This window comes from Heterocephalus glaber, unplaced genomic scaffold (assembly GCF_053883595.1).
Source record: "Heterocephalus glaber isolate CG9 unplaced genomic scaffold, H.glaber_assembly_v1.0 deba00001429, whole genome shotgun sequence".
NCBI classification, from domain to species: Eukaryota; Metazoa; Chordata; class Mammalia; order Rodentia; family Bathyergidae; genus Heterocephalus; species Heterocephalus glaber.
In genome coordinates this window covers 13,911,643-13,923,849 of record NW_028258294.1, presented here as the reverse complement: position 1 = coordinate 13,923,849, position 12,207 = coordinate 13,911,643, and the positions used below count along the sequence as shown (strand labels likewise).

Here is a 12,207-nt window from a genome sequence, read left to right as displayed (position 1 = left end):
CAGTATGATGGCATTAGTTGATTATGAAGAAGTAGTAGTTCTGAAAAATGAATTTTTCACATTTCTATCCACATTACCAACTATATATTCTGAAATTAACCTTCAAACTCAAAATATAAGAAATGCTGTTTGACATGTAAATGACCATGGTGGGTATAATGTCCACCCTCCATTTTGTCAGAGAGCAAGACTAGAAACTTACAGAATTTCAGAGAGAAACAGAAAGACAAAATGTGCCCAGAAAATTAATGGAAATACCATAGCGTCCTATCTCACAAGTAGAAATGGAGGAAAGGAAAGCAAAGTTGAGAATTCATTGAAGAGACCTAAGGGCATTTACTCTGATACTGACTGTTAAGTATTTTAGTGTGCTTAATGGAAAAGGAAGCTAATAAAATTTGACTAGAGGACAAGAAATGATAAATTAATATGCAGATCTGAAAGAACCAAAGTAGACATTCTAAAGCATAAGTTTCCATCTAAATTTTGATAAATATTAATCAGAAAATTAGACACCAGTAAATGTCTACATTTAACCATCTCTTGCCATTTTTTACTGGAGTAAGCCGAGGATGTTGCAATTATTTATATTTAGGTTGAGAGAAAAAAGTATGAAAAGTAGGAGACATAGTTTGCATTTATGTGACTTTTTCACTTAAAATTTATACATAATGTGTGAGTGTGTGTGAATACTAGGATATTTTTCAATGGGATGTAGTACAATACTAAAGCAATAAAACTGATTTCATAAGAGACATCTGCGATAAGTCTATATGTGCTTTGATACAAAATATTCTAGGAACAGATTCATAGGCTAAGATCTGGGGACAAGGAAAAATGGTATGTGATGTTATAAATAAAGCCAAAAAATAAAATAAAATAAATACAGAAATAGTCATGGTCCCAAATGTCAGTGGCCATTAATCCAAAATTCTGTGTCCAAAGTGATATACAGTGGAGAGACTTGATTTAGGCTGTCCCATGTTTCAGCAAGACCAGTAGTTCAGCAATGTTTTTGAGATCTCAAATGCTCCTGAAGATCTCATACTTATCTACAGATGCTTCCTATGTAAAATGAATGTCTTTAAATATTGGTCTCAAATTTAAATTCCTTAAGATGAAAAATGGCATTGCTTAAAGGTAGATCACTGACAAAATTGTGTCTTTAAATGATTCTTCCAGATCAGGGCTGAATTCTGATCAACAAATTATATTTTTCTATGGGAAAAAGAAAGCCAGCACTACAGGGAGTCTGCAGAATGTAGCCTGTTATGCTGTTCTTAAGGAAAAAAAAATGATAAAGCTCTAATACAAAGACATCAGAAATTATGAAACCTATCATTTGTCTTTTAAAGACCTTAAATTACATCAACTTTAACTTGTTAAACATACATGTGTAGGGAATTCAAGGGATATCTTGTGGTTCTACAATTAGTTCATTATATAAATAAGATCATGACCTAGACTAATTTTCAGATGTGTATTATTCTTTTTTTTCTTTTTTCTTTTTTTGGTACCAGGGATCGAACTTGGATCCTTGGCTTGTGAGGCAGGCAGCGGAACCACTGAGCTATATACCTGGCCCATAAGATGTGTATTATTCTTATTATACAAAAACTATTTGCCAATATATTTTTCCTTATCTTTCATAAGGTTTTCTGATAGATGAATAGCTAACAAATAAAAGCCATAATAAGCCATAATTGCTTATTAGTACATCAATATGGTTCTGGAAGTAGAAAAAAGAAGTTACTTTTCACTGAAAAATTGATTTAATAAGTTTAATTTGGCTATCAACTTCATTTTGGTGTTTCACATGCCTTTCAAAAGAAATGTTTCTTTAACTTCCATTTTCTACCTACTCATGTTAATTTTAGAAATTGCAATTTTTTATAAATCATGAACTTTAAAATTTGCATGAAACATAATACTTAGATCATTAATTATTTCAAACTTATACCCTTTTTAAGGTTATGTTCCAGTGTAGATTATTCATAAGAGGGAGATATATAGAGAAAACAATAAAGATAGAATGTCACCTAAGATTCAGGTAAATTCCCTGCCTGGGGAGGCCTGCCCTAGCTTGCCTGCCAGTGAAGAGTCACTCATCACTTACACAGCACACACCTGGTAGTCTGGCTCTGTTTACTCTTGAGTAAATCTCTAAAGGGGCTAACTTAAAAAGAACTATATTTCTTTCCATCTGCAACAGGAGAAGACATATTACAGAAGGAAATTTGATATACCTTGCAAGTATTTTGAGATAGTTTACTTCCATTTTGTTCGCTTCCAAAAAAGGAGGCAGATTGTATATTCAGTGTTTCTCTTCCATTATTTGTGATGTGCTGTATCTGGGTTCCATCTGCTACTGATTTCTTTATGCCAACAAGTTGCATTTCACAGGTAGCACACTTCATTGTGAACAATCACACTTGGTTTTCACATTACCATGTATGTGAAAGCACTGCATTGCAAGGAGAAAACTATTTATGCCAAAATGTTGGAATCATTTTATTATTTAAAGTATCAATCTTTGAACTATTCCCAAACAAAAATTACACAGGTACCACTGATATTTAAATTAAATTCATAGAGAATAAATAGTGTATATCCATGCTCAAAATGGCAAACACCACATATATCAATGATAGAATTTAAATGCATGCTAGATTTTGGCCATAACGAAGCTTAACTGATCACTGAAATTGTGGTAAATATTTTTAAGCCTCTAATTTGTATAAGCTGGGAGTCAGAATTAGCAATTCCATGATAGTTACAAACATCCAATTACTTCTACCTGTAGTGAAATAGCAAGGTGTTCAACCTTTCTGATTTGCCTGTGATGAAGTGTTTACCGTGATGTGGAAATTTTCATGTCCAAACCAGGCAGGTCAAACCAACTTGGACAGTTTGGCATTCTTTGCTATTTTACTTCACATGATTTAATTAAATCAAGTTGAGAAAAATGTAAATGTTGAATATTTAATAGTAAAATTAATGAACAGATCTTGTTTTGTTAATTCTCTAGATGACTTGCAAGCAACACTGGAAACGGATTAGGAAGCAGTACCTTACCTGCTATTGGTTATGTTTTTAGTCACTATTGACAGCTTCAAGTCACACATTCAGATTTGAAGAGGGGCTCAGAATTAAGCAGCAAACACATCTACATAGGTAAAATAAATATAAAAAGATCTTTCCTCTTTTTCATAGATATGTTAACAAAATTAACTTAAAATATCTGTGTATTTGTTTCATAGGGTCTGGATGAGAATATAAGCCTGGGGCATAGTTACTATCTCAATGAAATATGTGCCAAATAATCCTGAATAACACAAGCAATATCCTGGATATCATCTCCAAGACATTTTTGTCATTTGACTATCATGTATCAGTTACTTGGAGTTTGGATTCTTTTAAGATCTATGTTGAACATAATTGAAACAAACTCCTGTCCTGCCCATGTTTTATGTTTTCAGAACCTCTTTTCAGATTAGCATACCTGATTCAAATCAAAACATAGTGGTGTCAGATCAAAGATCAATCAAAAATTGGCAAAATTATTATTGCTTTCTAAAATTTCAAATATTTAATATGATGTTTAGGAAGCTTTTTGTTGCTATCTTAAAACAAATTTCTATTTATTTCTCTATTTATCTTATAATGCTTTGTAATACCTTTCATTCTCTCATATATTTGGATTCTAGGCATAGCATTTTTTTTTTTTTGGAAACAGGTTCTCACTCTAGTTCAGGTTGGCCTTGAACTCAGTATGTAGCCCTGGCTGGTTCATACTCACAGCAATCCAACTGCCTCAGCCTCCCAAGTTATTCGAATACAGGCATGTGGCACCATACCCAAAATAACACTCATTTTTTATGCTTCATAACTTTTAGACCTGTAGATGCCTTTCTCTAACAGCTAGGACCTAACTTCTCCATTGATGCATTTCAAAATCCTAATTATCTTTCAAGGCAAAGTGCTACTATGTTCATTAAGAATGTCTGGATTATTTTTACTTGAATATCCACTTTCCTACGTGTTATTGTTCATATCAATTTGAATATCTCTTCTCCCTAAAGTTTCATCAACAGAGCTTTCAGCGGCTTATGCCCTCCAGGACTTTTTGTGGCCCATTTTTGCTTCTTACTAGTCTCTAAAATTCATCTTCTTTCTCTTTCATTTTACTCCTTCATGCATAGAATTTAATATACAAGTATATTCAAGATTGCATTGTTTAGAATATAACTCATTTAGTCATCAATTTAAGAACAAGTATGAAGCAAATATCGGAAAGTTTTATTTCCATACTCTAGAAGGGTAATCACAGCTCTGTGACATTTGCCAATTCCATTGCCCTTGAGTTTGGAATTTTAATTATTTTTATTTAACTGATATAGTAGCCCAGATATTTGGACTATACTACAGGAGGAAGACACTGGAACACTAGAGATGGAGTTGTATAGTTTGCTATATCTTTCAAATCATTCCCCAAAACTGACTTTTATTCTGAAAGTAGAAAAAGATGAACGATCCAGTGAAAGTGTTTCTCCCTAGGAAAAATATCAAAAGAAATGGAGGTAGAATACTTGGCCTTAAGTGCAACTACAGTGAAATTATTTTCTTAGGTAGATGCTTTAAATAAGAGTACTATCACTCAACTATAATCTAGAAAAAATCTTTCTTTCTTGGACAATCACTAGCAACAAGTGTCTCTCTTCTAGTTATGTATAGCTTACTCTGCACTGTATTCCTCAATGAACCTGTTAGTTACTGTTCATCCCTCTACAATTGATGCTTACCCATATCTGAACCATTCAGAGCCAAACTCTTTATGATTTTCTTTAAAACTGATAATACATTACTAATCAAGTGAACTCATGGTTTGTAAAATTACTGCCATGAAAACATAGATTAACAAATGTAATCTCTCAGATCCAATATATTTTCTTTTAGTAATTGCTGGAATTTAAATCCCTAATTTGAAGTTTTACTCTATTTTAAAAGTTACCATTTACTGAAGGAATATAATAATCACTTGGTACTTATACTTGTTATTTATACATATAACTATATCAGTTTCTTGAAGTTCTAACATGTGAAAGAATTAAGTAAACTTGATTTATTTGTACAAAGTATTGAAATATATGTATGAAAATTCTAACCAAACCTTTTCATTTAATAATGTCACTAATGGACTATAATCAGGGCACAACCAGTTAGCTCAATCAGAATCTATTAGCTTATTTGTTTGAGGTTTAAACAGAGGATAATGTAATTGCTAGATTTTCTTCCCTACTGTAGATATCAGATAGGCATTTTTTTTCATCAAAGCCAATCATGGTAGACAGTCAGTCTGACCAAAGAGCATTAAAAAGATTTCTCTTCAATAATAAGGGCTTTTAAAAAATTTGCCTGCATTATATTAAATACTCTTTAAGCTCTCTTGTTCAATTTGCATGAAAAAGTTCTGCAGTACTAAATCACAAGTGGACATTTCTCAAGAAACTAGAAACTCACTGAGCAACTTAAAACTATAGCTGAAGTATAAGCCACATTTGGGGGTTATGGTTCCTGTACGCATTCACTTAACTAAACAAAGTGCTGAGTTGGGTGCATTGCTATTCTTCAAGAATGTTTATTACAAGCATTTTATAGTATCAAAGGATTATTTCTTTCTCCTATTACTAGTCAGTAAAATTCCATTACCCGATGCTATCAATTTTGATTTAGCAATATATGCCTATTTCCTTTGTCATCTGATCTTGCTAACATATACTCTGTTTTCTCTTCAGACAGTATAAGTCTTTTGTCTTTTACTGATCTTGCTAATACAGTAGCTAGTAAAGGTGCAGCCTTTAGTCAAATTACAAGGATTGAAAAATTCAATGAGTTTTTGCTTTATTTCATGCAAAAAGTCTAAATAGATGTCAAATGGCAAGAAGCTAACATATTATTATGTAACCTTATGGTTACAAGCTTTAGAGAACTTATTTGATTTGCATTTTGCTCACAAACATTTTAAAGGGGTGATTATCGACTAAAATATATTTAGATACAGTGCATGCTTAGAGGCTTCTGGAAACAAACAAAAAAAAATTGAAAATCTTATCAATTATGGTGATGCTTAAAATATAACTGCACAAATATACACCAAAGAGAATCACTGATACAAACCAGGAGAGAAAAATAATTTCACCCAGTTTCCTCATATATTTGATGAAGAAACATAAGTTCAGAGAAGATAGATGTATTAGCTTTCCTGTTGCTCAGACACAATGCCCAACATCCACAACCTAAAGGGGGAGACATTCAATTTTGGTCGTGGTTTCAGTGCATGGTCCACTGGCTCCAAGGCAGAGACATGGTGGAAGAGTGTGTTGGAGCAAAGCTGCTTAGTTCACGGCACCAGGAAAGCAGAGGAGAGGAACAGCACCAGAGAGGAACAGGCAAGGAACTATATATAGCATCCAGGCCACACCTCCATGAGCCATCCAAATATATACCCAAGAGTATGCTTTACTAATCTAGTAGACCTTTCTTAATACAGTGAATTTGACATATCAGGATTAATGGCCACTGTAGGCAACCAAAGGGTAACTATTATAACAGCCCAAACCTACTTTCTCTGTTTCCATATTGGCATTCATCACCTTAAATTATATTTCTCATGTGAAGAAGTAAGAATAATCCAAGAGTAAATATATTAAAACATTTAAAAACTTAATACTTTTTAAAGAATTGCTTATTTCTGAGATCCAAAATGTGGTAGAACACTTATACTAAAATACATGATTTATCAACTGGTTCACTGTAAAAATAAACAGTTCAATATGATTCATGAGAACATTTTTAAAAATTTTAAGGGGGTGAGGGTTGAAAGAGGATCTTGCTATGTATTTCATGAGAGGCTGAAACACAATATATAGTCCAGACTGACCTTGAACTATTGGCAATCTTCCTGCCTCAGCCTCTTGGGTACTGGGATTACAGACCTGCATCACCACACCCAGCTACATGCTTTAATAATTCCAAAGCTGTGCCCCAACTCATTCGTGTAAACATGGTATGAATCATATTGGAAAACCAAAATTGAATATATAATCAGAGTCAGAGTTTAAATTCTAGCTCAGTTATACATTGGCTATAATTATATCACTGATTTAATTAAATAATGTCAATCAGAATGCATGGTGTTTGTCAAATCCAATTCTTCATAGAAAAACTCATGTTTTGATGGTTAGTCATGATCAAATAGTATTCATTCCAAGTTTGCAGGGATAATTCAACATACACAAATCAATAAATGTAATATACCACATAAACAGAAGCAAGGACAAATATCATGTGATCATCTCAATAAGCGCACTAAGAGCATTTGACAAAATTTAACATCCATTCATGAAAAAAAAAAAACCTTGAATAGGTATAGAAAGCATTTATCTCAGTCTGATAGAAATCATCTGTGACAAACTAAAAGCCAACAGTATATTTAAATGGAGAAAAGCTGAAAGCTTTCCCTCTAAAATCAAGAACAAGACAAGGATGCCCACTATCACCACTCCTGTTCAATATAGTTCTCAAAAACATTAGCAAGAACTACAAGACAACAGAAAGAAATGAAAAGAATATAAATAGGAAAAGAAGAAGATAAATTATCATTGTTTGCAGATGATATGATCCCCTACATAGACAACCCCAGAAATAGCAACATGGCTAGATGCAAAGTCAACACTCAAAAATCAATAACATTCCTGTACACCAATAATATATTCACTAAGAGAGAAATTAAGATGACAATGATTTTCACAAAAGTATGAAGTGAAATGAAATACTTAGGAATTAACCTAACCAAGGAAGTGAAAAATTTGTAAAATAAAAAACTATGGTACTCTGAAAGAGGAAATGGAGGAAGATAACAAAAATAGAAATATATCCCCTGTGCCTGGATAGGCAGAACCTACACAGCCAAAATGCCCAACCTTCCACAACTGTAAGAAAGATTTAATACAATCCCAATCAAAATAGCAATAGCATTTCTCAGAGAAGTAGAGAAAACAATCTTTAAATTTGTATGGAACCAGAAGAGACCTAGAAGAACAAAAGCAACTCTGGGCAGCAAAGGCTGGAAGCATCATAATAATAGACTTCAAACTATACTGCAAAGCTGCAGTGATAAAAACAGCATGCATGATATTGGCAAAAAAAAAAAAAAAAGGAAAAAGAAAGATAGAAAATAAAACAGATTTATGGATCAGTGGAACAGAATAGAGGATGCAGAAAAAGCTCAAGGTTGCCTTTGACAAAGAGGGCAAATATGTTGTTTGAGGAAAAATAGCCTCTTTAACAAATAGTTCTGGGAAAACTAGCTATCCTTATGCAGAAGACTGAGTCAACACCCATATTTCTCACCATGTATTAAACTAAAATCAAGATGGATCAAATATCTAAATGTTAAAACAGAAACATCCAGCCAACAGATAAAATAGTTAAAACTCTAGAAGTCATGGGGAGAGGCAAAGACTTTCTTAACTGAATCCCATTTGCATGAAAAGTAATACCAAGGATCAACAAATGGGTTCATATCAGATTAAAAAGCTTCTACAGAGCAAAGGAAACCACCATCAGAGTGAAAAGATAACTTACAGAATGTTAAAAACAAATTTTCAGATAGTCAGTAGACAAAGGATTAATATCTAGAATATATAAATAATTCAAAAAATTAGACCACCAAACATAAAGAGGCAATCAAATAATGGGCATCTGAAGTGAACAGATACTTCCTAGAATAAGAAGTACAAATGGCCAATAAGTATATTAAAAAATGTTCAGCATCAGTGGCCATTTAAAAAAAGGCAAACTAAACCAACACTGAGATTCTATCTCACTCCAAAAAGAATGGACCACTTCAAGAAATCAAATAATAACAAATCCTAGAGAGGCTTGGGGAGAAAAGGAACCCTTCTTCGTTGTTGTAGAGTATAAATTGTTTTAACCACTATGGAAATCAGTTTGAAGATTCCTCAAAAAACTACAATGACCTAGCTATTCCCTTCCCAAAGGAGTTAAAGACGTTATATTGTAGTGACACATGCATACCCATGTTTATAGCTGCACAATTCATAACAGCTAAATCTTGGAACCATTCTATGTGTCCATTAGAAGATGAACAGATAAAGAAAAAGTATTTGTATACAATGGAGTAATATTCTGCCATAAAGAAGGATAAGCTTCAGTCATTTGTAGAAAAACGGACGTGCCTTGAGACCATAATGTTAAGTGAAGTAAACCAGACACACAAGTTTAAATATTACAGCTTTCTCTTCTATGAGAAACCCAACATACAAATAAAGTGTAAAATAAAAGATAGGTAATAGGAATTAGGGAGATAGACCTTTCTCAAATGGGAAGGAGATCAAGAGATGCAGGGGAGGGATGAGAATGGAAGTAAAAAAAAATTAAGATATGTTATGTACACTAATCCTAGAGAGGAATGCAATCATTAAGTATTCCAAGCATGGTAGTAAAAAAGAAAAATTGGAAAAAAAGAAAAATATTCATGTTTATTACACTGAGGGGAGTGAGATAGTCAATAACAATGAATAGATAAAAAGATAAATTACAATTACGGCAGGCAAAAATATGTTATGATAATGGGAAATCTAGCAAGAAAAGGCACTGAAGAGTGTTGAAAGATTCAGTACCAAAATTTTAAACGAGGGCCCTAAAATGGTTTCAATGAGAATTTGACATGAAAACTAAAAATTTAACAAAAGTATACCTGAAGGAAGAGTTCTCAGGAGGAAGCAGCAAGTTCATATTCTCAGAAGAAAAAGTGTCTTTAAATCTGTGAAATGGAAATAAAAATAATACTTTTTCATCTTACAAGTTTGAGACAGTATGCAAACAAAAGGGAAAGAAGTTAGTAAAATTATAATCATGATTTCCACGAGCTGTAATTTCTCTTTATTGTAACTAATATTATGATTAGAAGGCAAACGAAAATTGTAAACATTTCATAGACTCAGTAACAAGTGCTGTGACGAGCTAAGATAATTTCAGGCTCTTGGCACTTTGCCCTTAGCTGGTGGTTTTCTCTGAGGGCTGCTTCCCTGTAAGAATTTGATCCACTCACTGTAGGAGATTCACTGTTCAAAGCTTGTAACTTAAACTGCTTAAGAGACGAGACAGAACACGTCTACCTTCTTGTCATAGTCACAGGACATTTCTAGTCACATGCACAGAAATGACATCGTTCTATGACTTCTGAAATATTTTGAAATTGTTACTCATGTTCCTTTAACTCCTTTAAATAATATAACTCAAAAAAAGCTGAATCACACTTCTCACTTTGCAACCACTTTCATAGCATCGTTTTCACTTTACTTTTCATTAGCATATATCTCATAAAGCACTTCTCAATTTTTTTGCTTGTTTTTAAGTATTCTTTTTATTTTTCCACTTGATAATTTAAAAAAGAAGGAACAATAACTGAAAGTAATGAGAAATCCTTTTTCTTTGGTTGTTCACAGAATTTCTCAACCAAATCATTACCATCAGAAGTATTTACCCTGGTACAGTTGCCAGGCAGGGAGGAAGGAGCATTGCTTTTCTCGAACTGCCCGGTGCCCTCGCCAGAGTTACGTGTTGCTGGGGAGGCTCGAAAGGCGGGCGGGGCTAAGAGGGGCGGGGCCAAGCAAGGCCCGGCTGAGTGAAACGGGCAGCGCTGGAGTGGGCTGTGACGTCCTCACGCAGGTTCCAGGGCCGCGGTGTGCGGAGGGCTGGCTGCGATCTTGCGCAGGTCAGATGTGCATGAAGCTGCCGGTCCCGCGGCCCGGGCTTCTGTGGTCCACGCTCGCGGAGAACACGCTGAGTCCTGTCCTTGCGTGCATGCCTGCTGCTCTGGCCTCTGGTCTGACCCAGCCCGGCCATGGCTTCAGCTGTGGAGGAGTTGCAGAATGATCTAGAAGAGGTAAAGGTGTTGTTGGAAAAGGCCTCTAGGGAGAGTACGAGATGCTTTGACAGCTGAAAAATCCAAGATTGAAACAGAAATAAAGAATAAGGTGCAACAAAAATCACAAAAGAAACCAGAATTTCTTGACAATGAAAAACCAGCTGCTGTGGTTGCTCCCATCACAACAGGATATACTGTGAAAGTTAGTAATTACGGATGGGATCGGTCAGATAAGTTTGTGAAAATCTACATTACCTTAACGGGAGTTCATCAAGTTCCTGCTTAGAATGTACAGGTGCATTTCACAGAGAGATCATTTGATCTTTCGGTAAAGAACCTAAATGAGAAGAGTTACTCTATGATTGTGAACAATCTTTTAAAACCCATCTCAGTGGAAGGCAGTTTAAAAAAAATCAAGACTGATACAGTTCTTATCTTATGTAGAAAGAAAGCAGAAAACACGCGATGGGAATACTTGACTCAGGTTGAAAAATAATGCAAAGAAAAAGAAAAGCCATCCTATCATGCTGAAATGGATCCTAGTGAGAAATTAATGAATGTTCTAAAGAAAATTTATGAAGATGGAGATGATGATATGAAGTGAATCATTAATAAAGCCTGGGTGGAATCAAGAGAGAAGCAAACCAAAGGAGACACAGAATTTTGACTTTTAAGTCCTTTTGAGAACTCTTATATGGAAATACTGCTATTTCCAATAAGGGAATGTTGGTGAGCTGCACATATAAATTTGGCAGATAACTACAAAGCCTTCAAAGTAAAGGCAATGAATTTTCCATTTCTTATTGGAAGATTTATTTAAATAAGATATGCATATTAAACATTTCCTCCAAAGATGGTTTTATTACACCCTGGTCATTTTGTTTAAGAAAGGGTTATATGTTATTCTCAATGAAATGCAAAAACCAAGTCTTAGGCCTGGGGATTTAGCTCAGTGGTTCCGCTGCCTGCCTTGCAAGCACAAGGACCCAAGTTTGATCCCCGGTACACACACACACACACACACACACACACACACACACACACACAAAACAAGTCTTGTCTAAAAACGTTATGTGTGTTTTGTTCAGCTAGGAGGTAGAAAACAAAAGTATTTGCTTGCCTGTAAGTTATAGATGTCAGCTCCCACTTAATGTAAGAATAAGAGTAAAACTGAATTTTTGTATAAAATTCAAATTTGTGCCTGTGCTTCAAATTTGCTGTAGAATGGATGATCCCTTATTACCAGCTTGAGC

At 34.3% G+C, this 12,207-nt stretch overlaps 1 pseudogene; it reads left to right on the top strand.

The window, feature by feature from the left end:
- Positions 1-10,692: 10,692 nt before the first annotated feature.
- LOC101726641 (calcyclin-binding protein pseudogene) lies at positions 10,693-11,680 on the top strand (annotated as a pseudogene).
- Positions 11,681-12,207: the final 527 nt, after the last annotated feature.